The sequence below is a fragment of the Choristoneura fumiferana genome, chromosome 22 (assembly GCF_025370935.1).
Source record: "Choristoneura fumiferana chromosome 22, NRCan_CFum_1, whole genome shotgun sequence".
NCBI lineage: Eukaryota > Metazoa > Arthropoda > Insecta > Lepidoptera > Tortricidae > Choristoneura > Choristoneura fumiferana.
Window position 1 is genome coordinate 1,771,090 of NC_133493.1, and position 24,940 is coordinate 1,796,029.

A 24,940-nucleotide genomic window follows, 5' to 3' on the forward strand; every position below is an offset into this window, starting at 1 on the left:
AGACTTCGGAATAAAACCGTTAAAATTACAAGGAGCATGATGATGAAGAGGCACAGAACGATTTATCTCCAGACGTCTCGGAATACTCACCTACACAAGACAATAGTAAGTAAATAACAAATAAATGTCTGTTATTATTAATTTCTTTTATTACCAGTATTGGTTGGTTAACTTTAACTGATGGATAAATATGATGCCGTTCCTGTATATTCGAACATAATATTATATTTGTATTATTTCATAGTTTTTAATTTCAATTAATTAATTCGAATGGTGAATAGTTTGACAGCTGTTTGCGAAATTGGAAAACTGGCGTTTGCTCACGGTAATGTTTAGTATTTGTCTGTTTTGTCTTTTTTTTTTCAGATACTGGATCAGTCGAGAATGTACAAGTTACAAAAAAAACGAAAAATAACATATGTGTTAACAGTTCTAACTCCTTAATAACTTCTCAAGACTTAGGATTCACAGGCCAGCCTAATATTATAATACCGGAAACACCTGAAGCATTAGATAGTTCACATCAAGAGGATTCAGAAAAAGGACGAAGATTTGTGTCTATGTCCATATCAGAACCACCCCATATCCAAAATATGTCACCTGTAACGGAAAACTACGCTTGCCACACCACCAATATTATAACAACAGAGGAATCCAGTTTGGCTTTGTCTTCCCCTAGTTCTAGCATTAAAAAAAAGAAGGAATATCCAGTGAAAACTAACCCTGGCCGTAAAAGAATAAGAGACCCTAGCTTGTGGAAATGCAATATACTCAAAAAATGAAAAAATACTGGTCAAGGGTATATAAATTATAAAGGTAAAACTATAAAAAAAAGAGAAATGAAGCCGGGCTGCAGCGAAAAGTGTATACGAAATTGCAAAAAAAATATGTCTCAGGAGTGTAGACAACATCTGTTTCATACCTTTTGGGAATTGGGTAATCATGAATCGCAGCTGCAATTCATTTTTAACCTTGTGCAAAAAGTTGTCAAAAAGGTTGAAAAGGTTATCAAAAAAGGAAAATCTAGAAGATCGTGCACGTACCAATATTATTTACCAACACAAAAAGGACAAGGAATTAAAAACAATACTGTACAGGTGCGTAAAAAAACGTTTCTTAACACGTTTGACATCACAGATATGTGGTTAACAAAAATGTTTAAAAAATTCGACAGAGACGATAAAACATTTTTTAAAGACATGCGAGGGAAACATACAAATAGGCCCAAAAAATAAATTCAAGATTTTACATATAACGTCCTGCTAAGTTATACATGAACAATGCGGTGAGGGTTGCACTAATACTGTATTTAACTCCTCGTATGTGAGTACGGCTCTCCTTATAGAGATAAATACTACTTCTCTCCTGTGGCCTACTGCAAGGGTCACAAGAGTGTTCCCAGGTACAGACACCAAGGTTCGTGCTCTTGAAGTTATCACTCCGAATGGTAATAAGCATGTAAGATCTGTTACTAAAGTCTGTATCCTGCCTATTGATCAGTAGTAATAAAAATAATATTGATACTCAACTCACCTGCAGTATAGTAGGTATAAATAGTATTAAGATAGCGATGATCTCATTAAATGGTCTACCTGATTAGATACTAAGATTTAGTAGAATCACTAAGTGTTATGCTTAAGACTGATTATTTCTTACCTTAACCGCTTACTTGCCTAACTTGTACCAGATTCATATAAGATACTTGAAGGTGTATGTTCTACTGTGTTATGAAAATGTTACCTTAAATACCTAGCTGGTATTATAATTGTATTACTTTAAGAATGCAAAGTGTTATTATTAAAAGAAAAAAAAATGTGCAAATAAAAGCACTCTTTGAGTTTAAAGTCATAGAAATGACATGTTTTAGTTTTTATGTTTTGTAAGTTGTTATAAGTACTCTAAGTTTATAGTCTTAGAAATGACTGATGTTTAGTTTTTTATACTTGTCAATGTGTTACATAGTTTGTATGTAATTTAAGAGGTGTATTTGGGGAATAGGTTCATCTTTCAGAAATATTTCATCAACCTAGATTTATATAACTACAGTCCACTTTTATTGTTGTTTATTTCTGTGAGGGGGAGCTATGTTGCATGGCAACACCAAAAATGAAAATGTCAGACGCAAATGAACAATATAGTGTTACGATTCAGCTCCGGCCTTTTAATTCGTCTCTCTATAAAAAAGTGCCCTACAGTAGCTAAAACACAAATAAAATAGTTGCAACACAACAGTAACTGAATGTATATCAGTAACTATAAAAGTTTGAATAATTTAAAATTTATGTATAAAAGGCCGTAAAAAGTTACATAAAACCATATTGTCAAACTAGAATAAATAAAAAAAAAAAAAACACAACTCCAAAGTATTAAAATTAGTAAAAAGTCACGCTGTAAACCGTATCAGGTGTCGAAGTGATTTGGGTGGACAAAATGTTGTGAGTTCATTTTTGGTCATTAATTAAATGAGGTATGTAAAATTTATTCAAAAAGTGTGTTTTATTTTCGTTATGTCAGGGTTTGTTTACTTCATGTTTAATGTAAAACGAAAAGATAAAGCTATCTTATTGGTTTCTTTGAATAATAGTAAAATTATATAATTAAATTGTTCTTATATCGCTAGTAAAAAATTAAATATCGTTTTCAGATCAAAATGAGTATCATTATTTGAAGACCGGTTTTGTGAGTAGGTATCACTCAATATAACATTTCAACCACAAACCGTTTCATAAGGAAAATTGTTGGTACCTATCTGCTGGACATGTCCGGGATGTAGAGGAATTAAGAACAAAACAGGGACAGTGTTCAATAATTCAAGCTCGCATCATAACACAAACATCTATTACTAAAATTAGGTAGTTAAGTCTAAACAAATTGCTTTGTTAATGACAGATTCATATGAGTATGACCGATGACATGTGTTGTATTTTTTAAAGTATTAACTTTAGCGGTCCCCCGACAACGAAGACGCTGAGATAAAAAAAATATTACTAGGTACTAATACTAAATTAACTTAGGCTAATTTTGCGGGAAATCAGCATAGTCCCCGCGGGATAGGAATAAACGAATTGTTAGCAGATGAAGTCGCGGGCAACAGCTACGTACCTAGTGCATAATTGTTTTTTTACTTTTTAGTTGTCTTTTTTGGCGGCGTTTTTGTCGGCGTTTTTTTTATTTTTGCGTTTTTTGGTGTCGGGAGTTTTTTAAATTTTTAATTTAAGTTTTTTATTTAATGTTTTTAAACTGGTTTTTTTTTTTAAGTGTACTAGTGTGTTGGATATCCTGGCTGCAGCATCAGCTCATCGTGTTGCCACCATTGCATTGTATGTAGAATCAAATACGCATCAAAAGGAATCAAACACGACATGTCTGCTATTATTTTTTCAAGAGTATACTGGTGTGCTGGATATCCTGGCTGCATCATCAGCTCATCCTGTTGCCACCATTGCATTGTATGTAGAATCAAATACTGATCGAAACGAATCCAAACACGATATATCTGCTATGCTATGTAAACCAACTTTCAAATAAAAAAAACCGCATTCAAATCGGTCCACCCGTTTAAGAGCTACGGTGCCACAGACAGACAAAATAAATATGGCGGACATGCATGACACTACTGCTCTTTTCAACCGCCGTCCCCTGTATGGACGAGTTTATTTCTCCCCCCTGATCCCCTGTCGCACCTATCGTGTGACATATTAACCAATGAGGAATCAAAGTTTCTATTTAAGAACACGTGATTCGTTTGTTCTAATTGTAGCGATATTAATGACCAATAAACGACGCAAAAGGCTGACCACTGGTTCCTGGCTGGCCACTGGTGCTGTTACCCTACATGCGTATTCAACCTCCATGCAGGTTTACAAATTATCAATGTCAAACCTTCAACCTAAAATTATGCTGAAATTATGCAATAACGATTGCAACTCGTCACGAGTTATTACTCGCCTTTAAAATTATTAGTTATTTTAACTTAAGAGTTTAACTGTCGATAAAATACCGTTTTGTCGTTTTGCGTCATCTGGCAATAAATCTCCAAATATGCCTTATCATCATTGGCGTAAGCATCACATCACATCAGCACAATACAAGTAATATAGGCAGTAATTCGACTTCATATTAGAGGGCCAAAATAGACGCACGCACTCAGCGGAGCATCTTTCATGGCCTACGCAGTGCCACGCCGCGCGCCGCGCAGTGCGGTCGCTGCGCTGGTCGAGTGAGTGCACGAGAACGTGCGTTTTGCAATGTTTACGGGTGCCTAAATTCAACGCTGATAAACCTAACATTGTCATGTCTGTCTGTAGTCAAATCTTGTAAGTCAAATTTGATGAACTTCCAGTAGTCAGATTGACTTGAAATTTGGAATACTTATGTAAATCGCATACCATCAGCAAAATAAGTGGTCTTTTAAAGGTGGTAGACCACATGTTTGGCTGATGGTACCTACCTAAACAAATAGACTTAGGGGCTGTTTCACCACCCATTGATAAATTTTAACTGACGGATAAATATGTGACGCTCTGTCTCTGTTTTTAGCCCCCGACGCAAAAAGAGGGGTATTATAAGTTTGACCACTATGTGTGTCTGTCTGTGGCACCGTGTGTGTATGTGTGTGTGTGTGTTTACGCTTGTGTGATTTGAATGCGGTTTTTAGGGTTCCGTAGCCAAAATGGCAAAAACGGAACCTTTATAGTTTCGCCATGTCTGTCTGTCTGTCTGTCCATCCGCGGCTTACTAAGCACATACAGTAAAAATTTACACACGTCTGTTTTACTTTTTGTAGTTGCCAACCCTAGTGATCCGCGCAGCCGTAGGTATAAATTTCAAGAATACGGCCGAGTCGGTCTACTGCCGAATACTTGTATTGTGACATCAGCGCGGACCAGTGTCAACCATCCATACTAATATTATAAATGCGAAAGTGTGTTTGTATGTTTGTGTGTTTGTCCGTCTTTCACGCCGTAACGGAGCAACGGATCGACGTGATTTTTGGCATAGAGATAGTTTATGGGCATGAAAGTGACAGGCTACTTTTTATCTCAGAATAATGCACAGTTCCCGAGGGAACAGCGCGCGATAACTGCATACCACGCGGGCGTAGCCGCGGGCAAAAGCTAGTTAAATATAACTCCGAGTTAACTGTTAACGTCAATTTTAACTACGTCAAAATGGAACTGTCAACCTGAACCCAGATTTAATGATAACATTTTTTAATTACAAGATCGTGCAAACGGCCTTCAGTCAATGACGGATAAATGTTCTAGGTTAGTCATTTTCTGAGTAGATCATGTCCTACGTAAGTCATATTCTTTTTTTTTAATCATCCGCCGGGCTCTCTCCACTGCCTCTGTGCCCACGACATTGGAACCTTCGGGTCTCTCTGCCACCGACGGAAAGACGCCCGATGGTTGTACTTTAGTGCCTTGGTGTCTGGGCCGCCCCTTAGCGTGGGACGTCACCTGTGTAGACACATTGGCTCCGTCCCACGTTAACGGTTCTGCACGGAAGCCTGTGTCCGCCGCAGAGCAGGCCCAAACTATTAAGTGTCGCAAATATGCATTTCTTTCGAACAACTACATATTTGCGGCACTTGCAATAGAAACTTTGGGCCCATGGTCGTCCGACACAAAAAAGTTTATAAAAGAAGTGTCGGACACGCTCTTCGGCGTCTCAGGCGACCATAGGGCTGGTACCTTCTTTGCCCAGCGCCTAAGTTTGGCGGTGCAGAGAGGGAATGCGGCCTCCGTCCTGGGGACGATGCCCCAAGTGGGCGATCTCCAGGGTATTTTTTATTTGTAATTTTTAGTTTTGTAAAATTTTGGTTTGTTTAGTAATTTTGATTTGTTATAAAAATAAATTCATTCTTACGTAGAACATGAGCGACTCAGAAAATGACTTACGTAGAGCATGATCTAATCAGAAAATGACCTACTCATAAAATGACCTACCTAGAATATGACCTACATCATAAAATGACCGACCTAGAACATGACCTAAGTCAGCCAAAGGAAATTTATTACAGGTTAAAATGCTACCAGAGAATTGGGATACAGGTGCAGATGACATCGTCCTTTCAGGACTGTCAGGCCGGCTGCCAGAGTCTAACAACATCGAGGAGTTTGCAAAGAACCTGTTCGATGGAGTAGACCTTGTTACCGCTGATGATCGGCGCTGGCCACCTGGTGAGTCACCTCGGGCTTCTAGCACATACATAAGAATTATTAAAATAAGATCAACAGCTCATCTAAATTTCTGATTATGACCAATTTGAAAAGACGCATGCGATGAATTTTAATGTGGCAAAAGCTGCTAATTGTAAAATTCAAATATAAGTTTATTAGCACACTAATATGGTGGATAACCTAAAATTGCCAAAAGTGGCTCCGAATCCGTAACGTTTCGTGTGCTCTACCTACCCCATTTGGGAATACAGGCGTGATGTTTGTGTATGTAATATGGTGGGAAATCTCGACAGGTATACATGGGCTGCCAGAGCGTAACGGCAAGCTTAAGGACCTCAAGCATTTCGACGCAACATTCTTCGGTGTAAACCCAAGCTTGCGCATTTCATGGACCCACAACTGCGTATGCTGTTAGAGCTAACCCACGAGGTTATTGTAGATGCTGGCTTTAATTCAGATGAACTCCGCGGTTCCCGAACCGGCGTTTACGTTGGGATATCCGGCTCAGAAACTGGCGCGATATGGTCCTATGACGAAGATAAAATCAACGGCTACGCACTTACCGGCTGCGCTCCTCCATGTTGCCGAATCGTTTGTCATATACTTTCGATTTTAAAGGGCCGTCTTACGCTATCGACAGTGCTTGCTCTAGCTCCGCGTACGCAATAGCCCAGGCTGTTGCTGATCTCCATGCCGGTAAATGTGACGCTGCAATTGTCGCGGGGGCCAACATTTGCCTCTTGCCAGGTAGCTCGCTGCACGTACATCGGTTAGACATGTTGTCGCCAGTTGGCCGTTGCGCAGCGTTTGATGCAGATGGACGCGGCTACGTGCGGTCTGAAGCCGCCGTGACTGTGTTATTGCAGCGACGCCGTGATTGCCGTCGACTGTACTGCACGGTGCGTGGTGTACGTACAAATTCAGATGGCTACAAGGTGCAAGGCATCACTTATCCTACGGGAGCTATGCAGCGCCAGCTCGCACAGGAGACGTTCGAAGAAGCGCGTTTACGGCCACAAGATGTCGCGTACGTGGAGGCTCACGGTACAGGAACTAAAGTTGGGGATCCGGAAGAAGTCAACGCCATCGATGAGCTGTTCTGTGAGAGTCGGGCCACACCACTTCTGATAGGCTCAGTCAAATCCAATATGGGCCACGCAGAGGCAGCATCGGGCCTTTGCTCAATTGCAAAGGTGGTGGTGGCGATGGAGCATGGAGTAATTCCAGGGAACTTGCACTATCGAACACCAAACCCTGACATTCCTGCGCTCAGTGACGGCCGCATCAAGGTACAGATACCAGATATTCAATAATAAATTTTATAGATATTGTAAACGACGTGTTATGAATAGGGAGTCCCTACTAATACGAGTATATTAATCGGTTTCTGGCAATGGGGATTATTAATCTTCTTATTACCATTTTACTGGGAGCGAGAGGGGCAGTCATTAACTGCGGTAAGATTAGGAAAAGCGTCCTGCTGTGTAAGAAATCACTGGGGTAGGCTATATCAACCATTACACGTTTTACGGCTAATATTCGTATGTTGATAATTTATCGGAAATCTCTGATGAGGCGTTGCAAATCAGATTAATTATATAATCACTCACTCATACGAGTACTGCGTGAACCCTGACTTTTAATGTTTCTATAAAGTGCACCTTTTTTTAGGTTGTGGACCGCAACACGCCATGGCAAGGAGGGCTGGTTGCCGTCAACTCCTTCGGCTTCGGCGGCGCCAATGCCCACGTCATTTTAGAGTCGCAGGGCGGCGAGCGGCCGCCACCAGCGTCCTACCCCGCGCCACGACTAGTGCTGGCTTCGGGAAGAACAGAAGCTGCAGTCGAACGGCTTCTAAGGCTGGCAGTGGATCATCCACGGGACGCTGAGCTCCATGCTTTGTTGGATGCTGTGCATGCGAGGGCTATTCCCCGACACATTTACCGTGGCTATTCAGTGTTGAATCCCGAGCATGACGAACCATCTGTGTTAGAAACAATGAAGGTACGTACGCACAAGATATGTCAATGTGTCTCTCTAGCTTTCTTTTCTCTCGCTTTCTCTCAATTCTATGTATGTATAATTGTATATTGAACTCTTATCCGTCACCCATCAGATGGAGCTGACAGAGACGCGCCCAGTTTGGTTTGTTTTCACTGGCATGGGCTCACAATGGCATGGGATGGCACGTGCCTTGATGCGACTGCCGGTCTTTGCAGCTAGTATAGCTCGCTTAGCAGTAGCACTACGGCCACTAGGCTTTGACCTGCCGTACGTGCTGACCGAAGCTCCTGAGGCTAACTTTGATGCAGTCGTCAACTCGATGGTGTCAATCACGGCTGTGCAAGTTGCGTTGGTGGACGTGCTGCGAGAAGTAGGCGTGCGTCCTAATGGGATCGTGGGATTTTCTGTTGGTGAAAATGGTGAGTAGTTGGCTCGTAGTTAGATTGGTCTTTGGTAACAAGTTGCGTTTGATTGCTTATAATTTTGTAATTAAATTACAAATAAAATCATTTTTTTTTGTAAAAAAGGTGTAAGCGTCAATTTTGAACATGAAACTACCGTGAGACTCACTCATATTAAATATATTGACCTGGATAACTCACGTCTTAAATCGAGTTTACCCTGACATGTTTCGGGCTAATCCGTAGCCCTTCCTCTTGGGAGCTAAGCGACTCGGCGGCTGCTGCTACACGCGCATTCCACTCCGCGCACTCTGGGTGCGCGTGTTGCAGGCTTGCAGCAGCCGCCGACTCGCGTTGATCCCAAGACGTGAAGGTAAAGGGTGAGTTGACTCAGTATTGCAAAACAGCATCCAGATATCGTTCACTGTGGCGTTCTAAGAGGCAGTTGTTCAGCAGTCGACGTATTCCGGCTGTATAACTAAAATTGATGATAATGAACTTAAAATGCTTTCTTTTCTTACATGTGTGCAGGTTGTGCATACGCAGACGGTTCCCTAACAGCAGAACAAGCAGTGCTCTGCACGTACTGGCGCGCGCGCTGTATAGTGGACGCGGCGCTGCCGCCGGGCGCGATGGCCGCCGTGGGGCTGACGTGGGAGGAGACCGCACGCCGTTGCCCCCCCGACGTGTTCCCTGCCTGCCACAACTCCGCAAACAATGTCACGGTGAGATGCCATGAAATTACAGTCAGTGGCGCCAGTGTTGTTGTAAAAAGAAAGAAAGAAATCTAACGTAATGGGCGTTTTTCCATTAACCGGCTCGGCACCACCGGCCCCGATGCTTCAACTAGCAAGCCAAATTTTCGAAAGAATAAAATAAAAACTTACAGCTTTACAACTTGCGGAGGCTATAATATAATTCGTATATGAAAACTAGCCAAGTTCGGCTATCCTAAGTTATAAGAAGAAATGATATTTTAGGTTGTTCTAAAATATTTTACTTATTATTCTTATGAATAAATTTCAGGACTGACCATTGAGCTTGGCACTAATTTAGATCTCACTTCTTTTGTGTCGTTATTAAAGTCAACAATCAAGCCATAGATCATAATATTGAACTTGGCTCTCATTTCACATTTGTTTTGATGGAATACATTACTTGTACAGAAATAATTTAATTTAAAAATTATAATAAAATTATAAATATTTACTAGTTTCTGATTTATTCCTTTGTATTCATCCAACTACCTATCTGGATGCTAAATTTGAACTTTGTAGATCATCTGGAACTGAGTTAAAATTTTGATCTATAGGTGAATCAGTTATAAAAAAGTCAATTTTTGGATGTTTATATCGAAATATCCGTTTGATTGAGGTGTGTTTATGAAATTTGGAGCACATATGTATTTCAGAAGTCTTAACAAAGTAGCCAAATTTGACATGTTTATGTGAAATAGTTTTTGAGTTATGAGCGGGTCAAAAGAGGTTCCCAATGGTCCGGATAAAATTACACACGGTGCTGCTCGCCAGTTCTGTTAGCTTGAGCTTGGTTTAACACGCTACCGCGTGTCTAGATCTTTGTAGCGGTCTGAGGGTCACCAACGGTGCTGGCTAAATCAACGCTGGAGTGTTTATTATTAACGCTTCAGCATTATGCTGAGCCATTGTCCGATTCACAATCGCAATGACGCATACTTTCCTACGTTTTGACACATTTGTACTTAACCTGTGGAGTGGCAGCACCATATTTAAAATTTACTGTCAAGCGGCGCGGCCATTTTGAAAAAATCTTCCTTGACCGCAGTGACACCTACGAATTAATTTCGCGAATTCGCGAATTTTATTAAAAAAAACTGTGAACTTTATTATTCATTATCAATATCTGATCAAAATTTTTCTCAGTCATGTATTAATATATTAATTACACAATAAAAACAATTACCTGTAGGAAACACTGATTTATTTCGTAAAATATTAATTTATTTACGAAACAAAGCCCTTTTATAGTCTTTCAATATCAAATAATAGTATAATACGAGGTTTCCAAAAATACCAGCGCACGGCAGCGGCCACACAGTGAAACTTGAGTAAACGATAAGAACTCTTCCGTAGTGTTGTCGCGGCCGTTAATAAATGCCATCCTTGTCTATTTATGAACGCATTCCGCAAGAATAAGCAAGCGAGATATAGGTCTACCAGTTTATATTTGTTAGTGAAATACGTCACCCGCCAACGACCGGGAGCCGGTCGCCTGCCAAACAAGGGTGTGCCGGGACCCGGACGCTTGCCACTCCACTCCAACTACTATTGTTGTGTCTTGTGTTGTGAAATAAATGTATTTTCTTTCTCTCTTTCTTTGTTTCTTTTACCAGCACCAGCGCCGGCCCGGAGTTGAGTCCCGCAGGCACCGTCGCCATCGCCGGGGTAGCAAGCTCCCCAGTCGGTGCCGGCCCGGCAAAACTGCATGTTGTATATGAATTGTGCTGAAGTCCGTGTCAGTACTGTACTACTCACCGGATGTAAACCGGCATCGTCACCGGCGCAGTGGAAAACGAAGCCCCGGCGCCGGTGCCGGGCCAGCTAATGGAAAAACAGCCAATATGATCGTGATATCAACTATTGAATCAACTATTACATATTTAACTGACTTACTTTTCAACGAATCCAAATGACAAATCATTTATTAAAATATCTCCAGCACAAAAAAGAAATCGTTAATAGGCGCTTTTATTTATCAATTAGATTTAAAGTGATTTTTTCCCGCCATTCTGCAGGTATCTGGCCCATCAGATTCCGTAGAGCAGTTAGTAGCCGAACTGAAGACTGAGGGTGTATTCGTGCGCAGCGTGAACAGCACTGGTATAGCCTTCCACAGCAAGTACATCGCGGCCGCAGTGCCCCAACTGCGCACCAAATTGCAAGAGATAATACCAGAGCCGCGCCCGCGCAGCCTGCACTGGATCTCCACATCGCTAGGACCCGATCAACAGGACTCGGAATGGGGTGAGTGAAAGAGTGGAGTGAAATTCAGTATTTTTAATTTATCTTAATCTTTGCTGATATAAATGTCTAGATCTATCTTATAATTAAAAACTAAAAGGAAGAAAATAAGTCTAGTGGTCTAGAACTCTGTCAAGAAGCTCATTAAAGGTTCAACAGTCGGGACCCATCACCAAGATTTTTTGAACTGGTTACGATTTGAATGGGTCCCGACTGTTGAACCTTAAATGAGCTTCTTGACAGAGTTCTAGACCACTAGACTTATTTTCTTCCGTTTAGTTTTTAAGGCAGTCGGGTTTTTTGCTTTTTTAAATTTTGTTTTTTATTTTATACTTTTCGTTATTTCTGTGAAAATAGTAGATTAAAAGTATTATAACCCATGTATATTTAAATGGGCTAATTATTAGCTTTCATTTGATTCCCATATTATTACAATACAAAATATATTTTTTTATTCCTTCGCCATATTTTTTTTCGCGGACGCCATATTGAAATATTATATACCCTTTGTCACTCCGACAGTTATGACAAATCCAATGGTACCTCATATGTTACAATCCGTCCAGCCGTTTAGGCTGTAGCGAGGACCAAAGAAATGGACATACATACCCACATACATACATATATACATACATACATACTTACATACATACATACATACATACATACGCCTGAAAAACATAACCCTCCTTCGGGCAGTCGGGTAAGAAAAAGATCCAACAGGCAAGTATTAAAGCTTCAGCATAATGTATGTTATGTATTTAAGTATGTATTTATCTATATAAGTATGTTTATCCGTTGCCTAGTAACCATAGTACAAGCTTTGCTTAGTGTGGGACTCTAGGTCAATTGGTGTCAAGTGTCCCATGATATTTATTTATTTAAGCATTTAGATCCTATTGGTTCCTTTTAAGCATCGAAACCGATCGATTAGTAGATAGATATTGCTTTGCTAAAAACTATCTGAGCTACCGAGCTACCCACCTGAAATGACTAAGAATCCTTTGCCGTACAAAATGATGCTTGATTCATTATGGTTACTTCGTGAGGTGATAATGTTTAGTCAGGACTGTTAGAATGACTCAGCGTGTGTTGCAGGCAAGCTGTGCGGCGCGGAATACCACGTCAACAACGTTGTGTCACCAGTGCGGTTTGCTGACGCACTGCGAGCGATACCGGAGCATGCTATAGTAGTAGAAGTAGCCCCACACGCACTTTTAAACGCTGTTTTACGACGTGCCCTGCCCTCCGCTACGCATGTGCCTTTAGTACGACGAAACCACCCAGAACCACTGTCGCATCTACTGCAGGCATTGGGCCGGCTGTTCACAGCGGGCGCGCAGCCCCGCGTGTCATCGCTGTACCCACCAGTATCATGGCCTGTGTCACGCGGTACGCCAATGCTCGCTTCAGCCATCGAATGGGACCATTCCAAGGAATGGACGGTGGCTAATTACAAGTTAACAACGCATACTGGCGAGAATGTAATCGAGTTTGATCTTGGCAAGCCAGATCAAGCTTTTCTGGATGGGCATAATATTGATGGACGCGTTTTGTTCCCTGGCGCTGGCTATCTGGTAAGTGGCTATGAAAATTTCTGTTTGATTACTTAATTAACTGATGTTCAGTATCATTACACTAAAATGGGATTGATTTGAATTCACGCTGGCTCCTAACGTATTAGATCAAAATGACCCGTCATAATGTTTAAAGGCTATACGATAAAATTATGTGACGATCGCTATGGACAAGGTATTGTTTAAGAGTCATTCATTATGTACCTTATCAAGCTTTTCGTTTTACAAATTAGTTGGCTTTTGAGTAAAGTGAGCCATCCTGGTTGTAGCAAGGAGATTGCTTTTATCCGCATGCAATAAACTATCATAATTGCCCAACAGACGATGGTGTGGCGTACGGTCGCTAAGGTCAACAACTTAAACATGAACGAGATAGCCGTGTTACTGGAGGACATTCATTTCCGACGTGCCACCATAATGTCCCGTGACGTGCCGCTGCGTTTCCTCGTCACGCTACTAAGCAACAGCGGAAACTTCGAAATATGCGAGGGAGGAGCTGTCGTGGCGACTGGCCGCGCACGCCTAGTAACTGATCCTGCTGCTGAGCGCTTGCCTGTAGCCGCGCTCGCCGACGATGCTTCTGTGGAAGACATACCGTCGTTGGATGCACACGATGTTTATAAAGAGCTACATCTACGGGGTTATAATTACCAGGGCGTGTTTCGCGGTGTCCTTCAGTCAAATGCGAATGTCACGGAAGGCTTGCTTGCCTGGGAAAACAACTGGATTTCATTCATAGACAGCATGCTGCAGTTTGAGGTCATAGCTGAGAACACGCGCGTACTGAAAATGCCTACGCGGATACAGCGTGTGCTCATTGATCCGGCTGCACAAAAAGCAGCCGAGGCGGCGGCAACTAGCGGTGGTAACTTGCCTATACGCCGGTTTAAGGATCTGTCCGTAACTGTTGCTGGTGGCGTGGAACTGCGCGGAATCAAAAATTCGTTAGCACCACGCCGCACTAATGCTCTGATTGCACCTAAGCTAGAGAAATACGAGTTTACACCGCTGGATACCACACGCGTTGATACTGTAGATGTCAGTCTCTTAAAGGGAAGTGCACTCACCGTTGCACTACAGTTAGTACTTGAAAATAGCAACACTTTGCGTCTGAAAGTGGCGGAAGTCGCGCTGGGTCGCCCCGCCAGTGACCTGCTGTTGCCGCTCGTGCTGCCCATACTGGATGCCGAGCCGCAGGTGCGCGTCGACGCGAGTCTGGCCGCGGGCGCTAACGCTGTTAACTACGCCGCCACTGTGGAGCCTCTCGGAGTAAAGGTACTTGTAAAATGTGGACTTGTTATTACGTTAGTTAATATAGACAGTAAGCTCTCGCTTCGTTCATTAAGTTTTTTACTTTATAATGTAATGTGGGGCGATGGGAGACGAGTAATACTACCGAATGATGAGTAAATACTGCGTTTATTGTAAAACCTTAAGACTATTTATATAACACATAATGGGAGAGTGTGTGTGTGAGGCGCAGCTCACACTACAAGAACAATGTTAACAAAGCATCGGGAAAGGCAGTCTAAATAAGCGTTAAAACTGTAACGAACGAAGCTATACAGGTGACTTTGTCTTTTTTAGCTTTCAAACAAGGAGTGGCTGGACGACATGGATTTTAAATGCCAGTTGGTGCTTGCTACGAACGTTTTGGAGCAACACGATGCGAGTGTACTTCGCAAGCTTACTGCAATGTTGGATGCACGTGGACATCTACTGTTGGAGGAGCCCGCAAATGCACTAGATAAGCCAGGCGCAGCCTCGCTGCTGGAAGACGCTCATCTGGTGACAGTTGCACGACAGGGCGCGGCGGCTTGCGAATACGTGCTGCTCCGTCGGATCGCCACGCGTCCCGCCACACGCATCATTCTAGAAGTTCGCGACGATGATTTTGCGTGGTTAGAAACGCTACGCGATGCTATGAAGCGCGCCACAAGCGAAGAGTTGCTTGTGTATGTGTGGTCACGCGATGCAGGCAGCGGCGTGCTTGGCCTGGGCACTTGCCTGCGCCGTGAGGCTGGCGGTGACAAGCTACGAGTTTACTATCTACCCGGTGCCAAGGATGACTTTGATCCCGACGCACCCGCCCTTTACGCACAGGTTCAACTAGACCTCACGTTCAACGTACTACGCGCTGGGATTTGGGGTACTTACCGCCACTTTCTGCTTGACGACCCAGCTAACATGCAGCTTCAGGTAAGATTTATTCCCCTCAAAACTGTTTCCCTTATCACTTTTGCTGTTAATGTTTTTCTTTTTCCTAGGTGGAGCATGCATACGCTGACATTCTGACACGCGGCGATTTATCATCGCTGAGCTGGATACAGAGTGATCTTCAGTACGCTACCTCCGCGCCACAAGCGGCACACTCCAACCTGTGCCATGTTTACTACGCGCCGCTTAACTTTCGCGACATCATGGTAGCCACTGGGAAACTGCCGCCTGATTCATTGCCAGGCAATCTCGCGGGTCAGGTGAATGTCGGCCTCTTACCCTGCTTTTTGGGCCTTTCAGTCTTTATGGTAACCCAAATGATCTCTTTGTGTCGCAGGAATGCATACTGGGACTAGAGTTCAGCGGGCGTCTATCATCAGGCAAGCGTGTTATGGGCATGGTGGCGGCCAAGGGTCTTGCTACTACTGTGGTCGCTGATGAAGGCTTTATGTGGGATGTGCCAGCTGCCTGGTCACTAAAAGAAGCAGCTACTGTTCCAGTGGCGTACGCAACTGCATATTATGCGTTAGTGGTGCGTGGGAGCATGAAGCGCGGTGACTCTGTGCTAGTGCACGCGGGCGCCGGCGGTGTAGGGCAAGCAGCCATCTCCATTGCGCTGCACGCCGGCTGCACTGTATACACGACAGTAGGCTCGCCTGCTAAGCGAGCTTTCCTACGTGAGCGTTATCCTACGCTTCCCGACACTCATATTGGCAACTCACGCGACTGCAGCTTTGAGCAGCTAGTGCTAAAACGCACGTGCGGTCGAGGTGTTGACATGGTACTTAATTCGCTGGCCGGTGACCAGTTGCAAGCCTCACTACGCTGCTTGGCTGAAGGCGGTCGCTTTTTAGAGATTGGCAAAGTAGACCTTAGTGCTGGTTCACTACTCAGTATGGCTGTACTGCTTAAAAACACCACAGTACATGGGATTCTCCTGGATGCACTGTTTGGTGCAAGTCAATACCACCATGAAAAGGTAGCAGTTATGCGGTGTGTTTCTGAGGGAATCGTCAATGGTGCTGTTCGTCCACTGCCTGCAGTAGAATACGCCGATTATCAGCTCGAGCAGGCGTTTAGGTAAGAAATAGTTATTTGTGCAACAAGAGAGCAAAGTTGTTTTTTGTTGCGAGTGTTGATTTTGAATCCCGAGTAAGCGAAGGATTCTATAATTGAATCACGAGCGTCAGCGAGTGATTCTAGGTTAGAATCCTGAGATCAGCAAGGGATTGAAATACACGAGATGCAAAAAAACTTTGGTCTCGTGTGACACATACAATTTTTCACCTCAGCAGCGAGAACATAATTTAAATGTAACATAAGAATAAAACCACATATACCTACCTGTTTACAAAACAAACACATTTTTTTAAAATAGAATCCGATTATTATCAAATATAATAATTACATTTAAAACCATAAAAAGAGTCCAGTAGCTACAATACAAACCGCATACTCATAACATGCAATCTTAACTTCTTGTACTAATGTCACACTTATTTTTTAATACTGCAAAAAGCCTCATCTCGGGGTAATTGAAAAGGTTGAACAATTAAACCTTTAAATATGATTTTTATTAAGATTTCTATTACATAAACATAAATAGATTTGTTAAAAAATCATTCAATTTAACAAATAATAATTATACTGTAGAGGCAGTATACGGATTTTTTTTTTTAATAAAAAAAAAAACAAGAGAAGCGGCTTTCGTGCAACGAGGTTGCATACTTTATTAAAAGATCGGGAAAATTTACATTTTGGAAATATTTCGATATATTTTTAATACCAAAAATTTAATTTAAGTTTGTAACGACAAATTTGATCCTATCTCTTGCTTTTTTCGAGTTGAAGTGAAATGACAGATCAAAGTAAAGTTCAAATATTTGGAATTCAGTGAGTAGACCCAACACTGTACTCAGCATTTAAAAAAAATAATTAAAAAGTTACTTTGTCTCACGGAGTGAGCAAAATGCGATTTTGCTCACTGATTTTTCATAGCAAAACCTGCCTGTTTGAGGTGCTGAGGTGAAAAATATATTAAACGCTTTCTAGTTCTTTGATTATTTGCTGTTGCTCATCAAACAAGTAGTCAGTTGTACAATCTTTAGATTTTTTTTATCTGAGAATTGTTGCAGGTACATGGCGACCGGCAAGCACATCGGCAAGGTACTGATCCGTATCCGCGAAGAAGAGAGCGGCGGGCACTCGCCGCCGCCGCGCCTGCTGCCGGCGCTGCCGCGCACTTACATGCACCCCGCTAAGAGTTACGTGCTGGTGGGTGAGTACCATCTTAAAATTAGTCAAAAATAAATCGTAAAAATATTTTAGAGGCTTTGAGCAACATTGTATGGTTAGCAATAAAGATAGGTAGTAGAAACTTAGATATTCATTTAAATAAAATTAACTGTAGCACACAACTAATCCATGGCCTTATTTGCCTCGTGCTATTTTTAATTATTTATTTTGAAAAAAATACTTTCTGCCAAGTTTCTTGCGGCGCATTCTTCTTGGCAATGACGATCTATCCGAATATCCGAAAGCACTGTTAGTTTGGTAAAAACGTGTAAAAGAGTCCTAGTGGTCTACTTGCAGAATAAACGATTTGAATTTCTAATCCAGTGTACCAAGTATTGGGCAGTCATACTTTTCTGAAATTGCGTTCAGGGTTATGTAAATCCTCAGTCTTACCCACCCTAGCAGTAACTGCTATTGTGGCAATCTTACTAACATCCTGAACCCGTTGTTATACTGTAGGTACCTTAAGAGTGCTGTAGCCTCGCTTAGTGTATAAAATGTATATGCTGCTTAGGTTAAAAGATTAACAGTAAGCTTTTAAAAGAGTTATTATTAGTCCATGCCAGCATCGACCAAACGTTCCACTATATTACTGCGAACCACTATCTTCCTCTTCGTTGTGTACTTGTGCAGTAATAATATAGATACCCACAACAGGCCAGGTTTTAACCAAATTTACTCTTTTGTTTTGCTTGGCTGTTTACGTCTCCTGTTACTTTTTCTATGCAAATTTGTGTTGCTATTGTATAATTACAATTCTCTAGCTCTAAATTGTATTGCAGGCGGCCTTGGGGGCTTCGGGCTGGAGCTATGTGATTGGCTAGTAAAGCAAGGTGCGCGCGCGCTCGTGCTCAACTCTCGCAGCGGCGTACGTACCGGCTACCAGGCCTGGTGCATTCGCAGGTGCCTCACATCCCTATTTTATTTCTTGACCGCTACACTACGAATAAGGTGAAGGGCTCTGTATGCAACAGAAAAACCAGCGATAAGTCAACTAAATTTTTTGTTCCATCCAGGATTAAAATTTCGAGTTAAATGTTGGTCATGTAAAGATGACCGTTACGTATGAGACATGACATTGACTGTCACGACTGGATGACTGTGGTGAAGAGGTTAATGATTGTATAACAATAACAAAGCTTCTTTTCTTGAAGCAAAGTAGACGAGTTAACTGATCAAACTAGTGGAACCTGAGTGATCATTAAATTCAAAGCCATCGCGAAACCAGAGTGAATCGAAATGCGTAACCGGACCAGTTGTCTGCTGCTAAAACCTTCATCATCGTCATTATATCAGCTGTACGACGGCACTGTTAGACATACGGCTGCACCATTTCAAAACATAGTAAGGGACATTAAGCTAATTTTACAGGAGAGAGAAAAAACATGTTTTGTCTTAGCCGTACGAAATTTTGCAATATTCGTTCCAAAAGTGATACTTTCTCGGTTTATTAGATTAAGCCGAATATCCAGGTATATAAATATGCACTAAATTTCCTATATTGCATGTTTTATGTGCCATACTAGGTTTTGAAATTAAACTCATATAAAAACTTAAGTGAACCGATCAATTTCAAAACCCAGTATGTGTTGTCACTTTGTCATGATCAAGAGACTAAAAAGACTAAAAATCATAAGTTTTAATATGTGGACCTTTTTTCAATTTAAATAAAACAAACAGTCAGCTAAGTAGTTGTTCATTACAATAATTTATTATAAAAAATAAAAAATACGGCACCAAGTCTTATTTTTTTTACTTTATATTATCCAACTACCTATTAATTACCATAATTACATTACTATTATTGATTACTGAATGGGAGATTGATCCAAATATTTTTTCGGGACTGGGGTATCAGTGGTACGTTCAGGAGCGGATTCAGGAGCGGAAACAACAGGTTGACTTTCATTTTCTTCTGGAAATATTTCTGGAGAAGGAATAGGGGGCTCACTTTAATTTTCTTGCGGAAGTATATATCATAATAGCAAGATGGTTCTATTAGTAGAAGCAAAGATGAGCAAATAAGCGACGAGGTAGTATTTTGAACGTTAGTCGTTATTAATGGGATGAAAAAATAACATAAAATAGCAAAAAACTAACACCGAAATAACATGAAATGTTAAATGGCACAGACATAAAACATAACACAAATGCTCAAGCTCAATAAAACCATGAGACACACACTCCCACGCTCAATAATAATACAGTAAGATTACTTCCGATTTGGCACTCGGCAATTCTCGGCATACCTACATCGAGAGAGATCTGAAGTGCAATAGGTACTTAGGCAGAGGTTTTGTTATTAATTACATGAAATAGGTTTGGGTATTTTATGTGATTAAATTCTGGGTTTTTAAATAAGTATCCTATGAAAAAATACGAACATTTACGGTTAAAACTGAGACGTCCCGAGTATTAAAGTAAAAATAATCTTACTGTATGAAGCGTAATAATTAAATATCCAAACATTTTGCAAAACATGTGTGTTTGTATGTTTGTGTGTATGTTTGTCCGTCTTTCACGTCGAAACGGAGCGACGGATCGACTTGATTTCAGGCATAGAGATAGTTTATGGGCCAGAGAGTGACATAGGCTTCTTTTTATCCCGGAAAAAATGCACAGTTCCCGAGGGAACAGCGCGCGGTAACCGGATTCCACGCGGGCGAAAGCTAGTATTATATACATTTACTTACACAAAATGGTTGTTGTCTAAATTCAAAGCGTTGTTCACTATACGCTTGGTGCGATTGCCTTATTTCATTCATTTATTAGCCAAATTACGCTACGTTTTAGCAAAATTTTAACGTTACACGTGCATGCAAACTCAATCTTGGCTGGCAACTGCGCGTTTAAATGAGTTCGAACAGCTCCAGCGCAATAGCATGAAGTTAGCGCGGCAGCACAGTGCTGCCAACAACGCGTCAAAATGAATAAAGAACAACGTACCTATAACATTTGACTTACAAAAACTAGTAACTTCAACTAACAAACACATACTACTTTCCAAAAAGTTACAATTAAACTCGTTTGACCATATCAAAACCTAGTAAGTCTCTCTGACTTTTTCAAAACCTAGTAAGTGCATGTCCCATACTAGGTTTTTGAAATGGTTTTGTGCCATACTAGGTTTTGAAATGGTCAAGCCGGTTTTTTTCTGTACTTACTAGTTTTGGAGTACTCGTATCTCTGAAGTTGAGCGAGATAGGCCTCTAAATGTTTTTGTATCTTGTAGGCACTTGCTAGAAACCACGTTTAAGCAAAAATCGCAAAATTGAGTTTTGAGACTTACTAGGTTTTGAAATGGTGCAGCCGCATAGGCCTCCCCTTAAAATATACCTCCAATTAATCGGTTGAAGCGCCTGCATTCAGCGTGAACCAGTGGTTTTAACCAGATCATCCGTTCATCTCGGTGGTGGGCGTCGGACGCATAAATATTTTAGGTACAAAGGTGCGGTCTGACATCGCGTGTCTATTTTCACAGGTGGCGTGAAAAAGGCGTACAAGTGAACCTGTCAACATCAGATGTGACGACTGTAGCTGGTGCGCGCACGCTGCTGGGAGAGGCAGCGCGTGCGGCGCCCGTGGGTGGTATCTTCAACCTGGCTGCCGTATGGCACGATGCTTCCTTGAGAATCAGACACCAGAAAATTTCCTAGCTGTCACAAAACCAAAAAATTGATGGTTAGTTTGCTGGGTAACTAAAATGGCTATCATTTAATTATCGCATAGCTTAGAATTCTTTTCAACTTCGTGATTTTGTTGCAAGACGCTACATTTGATTGCATGTCTGTCACCTTCATTGATATTTATTTATTTATTCTGGAGAACCAACAGCTTAAAACATACATATTAAAAATAACAATAGATACAGAAAGCCAATTACAGGTTCTGGTTCTGGTTGTTCATCTGCTAGAACCATAGACTATATAGTATTATATAATATAAGGCTAGAGCGGAGCGCGCAAAAATATCTGTCACGTCTTACCGGCCCTAGAAGTAGAGTCGTATCAGATAAATATGTATGCATACTTTGTTGTGTTACATATTGCTGTTGGTGTCTGTACTGTACATGTATTAGTTACTATAGACTTTTTCTTATGCTTTTTACGGCTTCAACACCTTTGACACGTTTATGTTAGCAACAGTTGAGAATTAATCGAAATGTCTCATGCTTACTAAGTACCTAATAGTTTCAATTTACCTGTATTACACAATACAAATACAAAACAAATATTCTTTATTGATCACCAAAAGCAGTACAGAGACATAAAAAAATATAAAATAAGGTAGACAATAGGCTACACTCGAAATCTCAAGAGATTTCTTTGTTTCAGGCACACGCGCGCTCGATGTGGCATCTCGTGAGCTAGCACAACAACTGGACTACTTTGTGGTCTTCTCATCCGTAGCATGCGGGCGAGGGACTCATGGCCAGAGTAACTATGGACTTGCCAATAGCGCTATGGAGCGGCTATGCGAGCAGAGGCAAGCCGATAGTCTGCCCGCGCTGGCTGTGCAATGGGGCGCCATTGGAGACGTTGGGATCTTGCCACCGTGACGAAAGGTGTTCTGACATTGTTCTGGCTGATACAGTGCCGCAAGGTATAGCTTCGTGTCTGAACACTCTGGATGCCTTGATGACTCTGCCACACGCTGTCACTGCTGCTATGGTGGTGGCTGATAAACGCCCCCCGAAGAAACCGTCGCAGGAAATTGTTCAGGTCGTCGCCAATATCCTTGGTACGTAAAAGTTTGTTGTGTGAATAAATCTCTCTCTCTCTTTCTCTGTCTCACTCTCTCTCGTCTCACTCTCTCCTCATTCTTTTCATAATGTTATTTTATTTCATTGGATTTATTTGTTAAAAGGAATCGTAGACTCAAGCAGTAACATGTAGTTCACATCCTCAAGAGTAACTCTTGGAGATCTGAGGGTACTTTGATTGAATTAGAACTCGTTAGCGTAGTGTGGTAGTAGTGATATCTAGTTGGATTTGTTACTCTCATATGTTGCATAGACGTAGCGATCGTAAGGTCGCGGGTGAGCAAAGTAGTTATTTGACTTACGCAAAATTAGATCGCATTAAATTATGTAACAATCCGTGTTTGCAGGCATCAAAGATCCCAGCAAGATATCAGACAGCACTAGTTTATCGGAGCTAGGTATGGACTCGCTAATGGGCGCTGAAATTGAACGGACCTTGGAGCGAGGATACGCCTTGCTTTTGAGCGTGGCAGAGGTTCGAGACTCACGTTTGGCAAGCTGCGAACTATAGGTAGTGCAACGTCTATCCCTGTTGCATCAGCGAAATCTGCCGACCAATCCATCTGCAACTAAACTAAGAGATTGACAGAAGTTGGCTCGCGCTGCGCCTCACGTTTTTGCTAAGAAGTATCTTGAGGTAGTGCTTGTTTGCTGTAAAAATATGTTTATCTTTGAATACAGTCATAAAGAATTAAATAGAAACTTACTTTGTTTTAATACTGGCCTGCACTACTGACACCAGAAGAGATCCCTATCACATGCAATTGCATCGGAATTGTTTAGATGAAGCAGCAGAAATACCTAAATGGTTTAAATCAGACTATACGATTTCAACTACAGGAAATATAGGTGAAATATTTCCTATTCTTGTTATGCGTGTTGTTGTGTGTATTCGTGTTTCTTGTTATCTTCAGTCGCTGCCCCATAGATCTAACGACCGCTAAATCGGACAAACGTCCCAAAAACCTAACAATTGGAAAAAATAAATCTTTCTCTTAGCGGTTTTCTCAGTAGTTTTATTGTTCGTAAATCCCTTGTAGCCGTTTCGAGACGGTTTGCGAACCCACGACCTTCGTGGGCTACAGTGGTTTGCATAAGCAGTATGTGAGACGGTGAAAATCAAGCGAGTGGTCGATCTGATCAACCTGATGGTAGCTGAGCGCCGCTATTGGTAAAAAACTGAGGAATCTCACCTGACCAATCAAAACTATGTATGTACTTAGTAGTAACGTGTCCTTAATTAATTCCGATCCGCATTAGCCATCCCTTCAAATAGCGAACCTACTGTGTTAAAAATAAAGTTGTATTAAATACTTGTGATGTATACAAATCATTTAATTATATTGTAAATCTGTTTAAAAAATATATATATACCTCGTTGAGTTTCTTGCCGGATTCTTCTCAACAGAGGTTTTTCCGATATTCATAAGTGCTTGATATAGCCTAAATTGAATAAAGATATTTTGATTTTTGCTTTTATTTAAAAATTAATCAACGTTCCACATTCGAAAAGTGACTTAAGTCCCATATCAAATCTGTGTACTACATACAAAATATAATCTTCTTACAGTGCTTACATTCTAGGGTGACACCTGTCAATACCACAGACTAGAGAGTCAAAGTGTCGAAACTTGATTCGATAAAACGAATAGTCATAAATCCGATTATTCCGCTATTTTGATAAATATATTAAAGCAATTCTAGGTTGGTATTTACGAATTATATTATAGCCTTCGCAAAACACCTGCCTTTTTACACGGAAATGTCGGTAAAAGTATTACAGCATATTATGGCATATCAACACTGTCTGTATACTGACCTATATTTTCATAATAATATACAAGACATGGCAAATTCTGGAGTTGTCAAATAGCGTATTGTTCGTCTAAAGGTATTAGATATGAAGCCTACTAATTCATACAAACGTACGTTTACATACATAGGTAAGTACATGCGATATTTAATACATCATTATCTTCATCTACGTCATCAATATCATCATCTACATAATTTACATCATCTACATCGTCGTCATCGACATCATCACCATCATGAAACGAAATAAAATGAAATTATTTATTTTGCAGGAACATACACAGGTACATGTCATGTTTGTTCTGCCCCAATCATCATCATCGTTTCCAGCATCATCATCATCTACATTATTATCATCATCTATATAATTTACATCATCATCATCGTCATCAATATCATCATATACATATCTGCATTATCATCATTATCATCATCTACTTCATCTATATAATCATCTACATAATTTACATCAACTACATCATCATAATGATCACAATCAACCATCTTCATCATCATCATCATATACATCGTCGTCATCGACATCATCACCATCATGAAATGAAATAAAATGAAATTATTTATTTCGCAGGAACATACACAGGTGTTACAAATATTACACATGTCAGAAGAAATATTACATAGTTACACGTCATGTTTATTCTGCCCCAATCATCATCATCGTTTT

The 24,940-nt window shown here is 41.0% G+C and overlaps 2 pseudogenes; both read left to right on the top strand.

The window, feature by feature from the left end:
- The first annotated feature begins 2,225 nt into the window (after positions 1 to 2,225).
- On the top strand, positions 2,226 to 22,086 carry LOC141440346 (fatty acid synthase-like; annotated as a pseudogene).
- On the top strand, positions 21,357 to 23,013 carry LOC141440169 (fatty acid synthase-like; annotated as a pseudogene).
- The last annotated feature ends 1,927 nt before the right edge of the window (positions 23,014 to 24,940 follow it).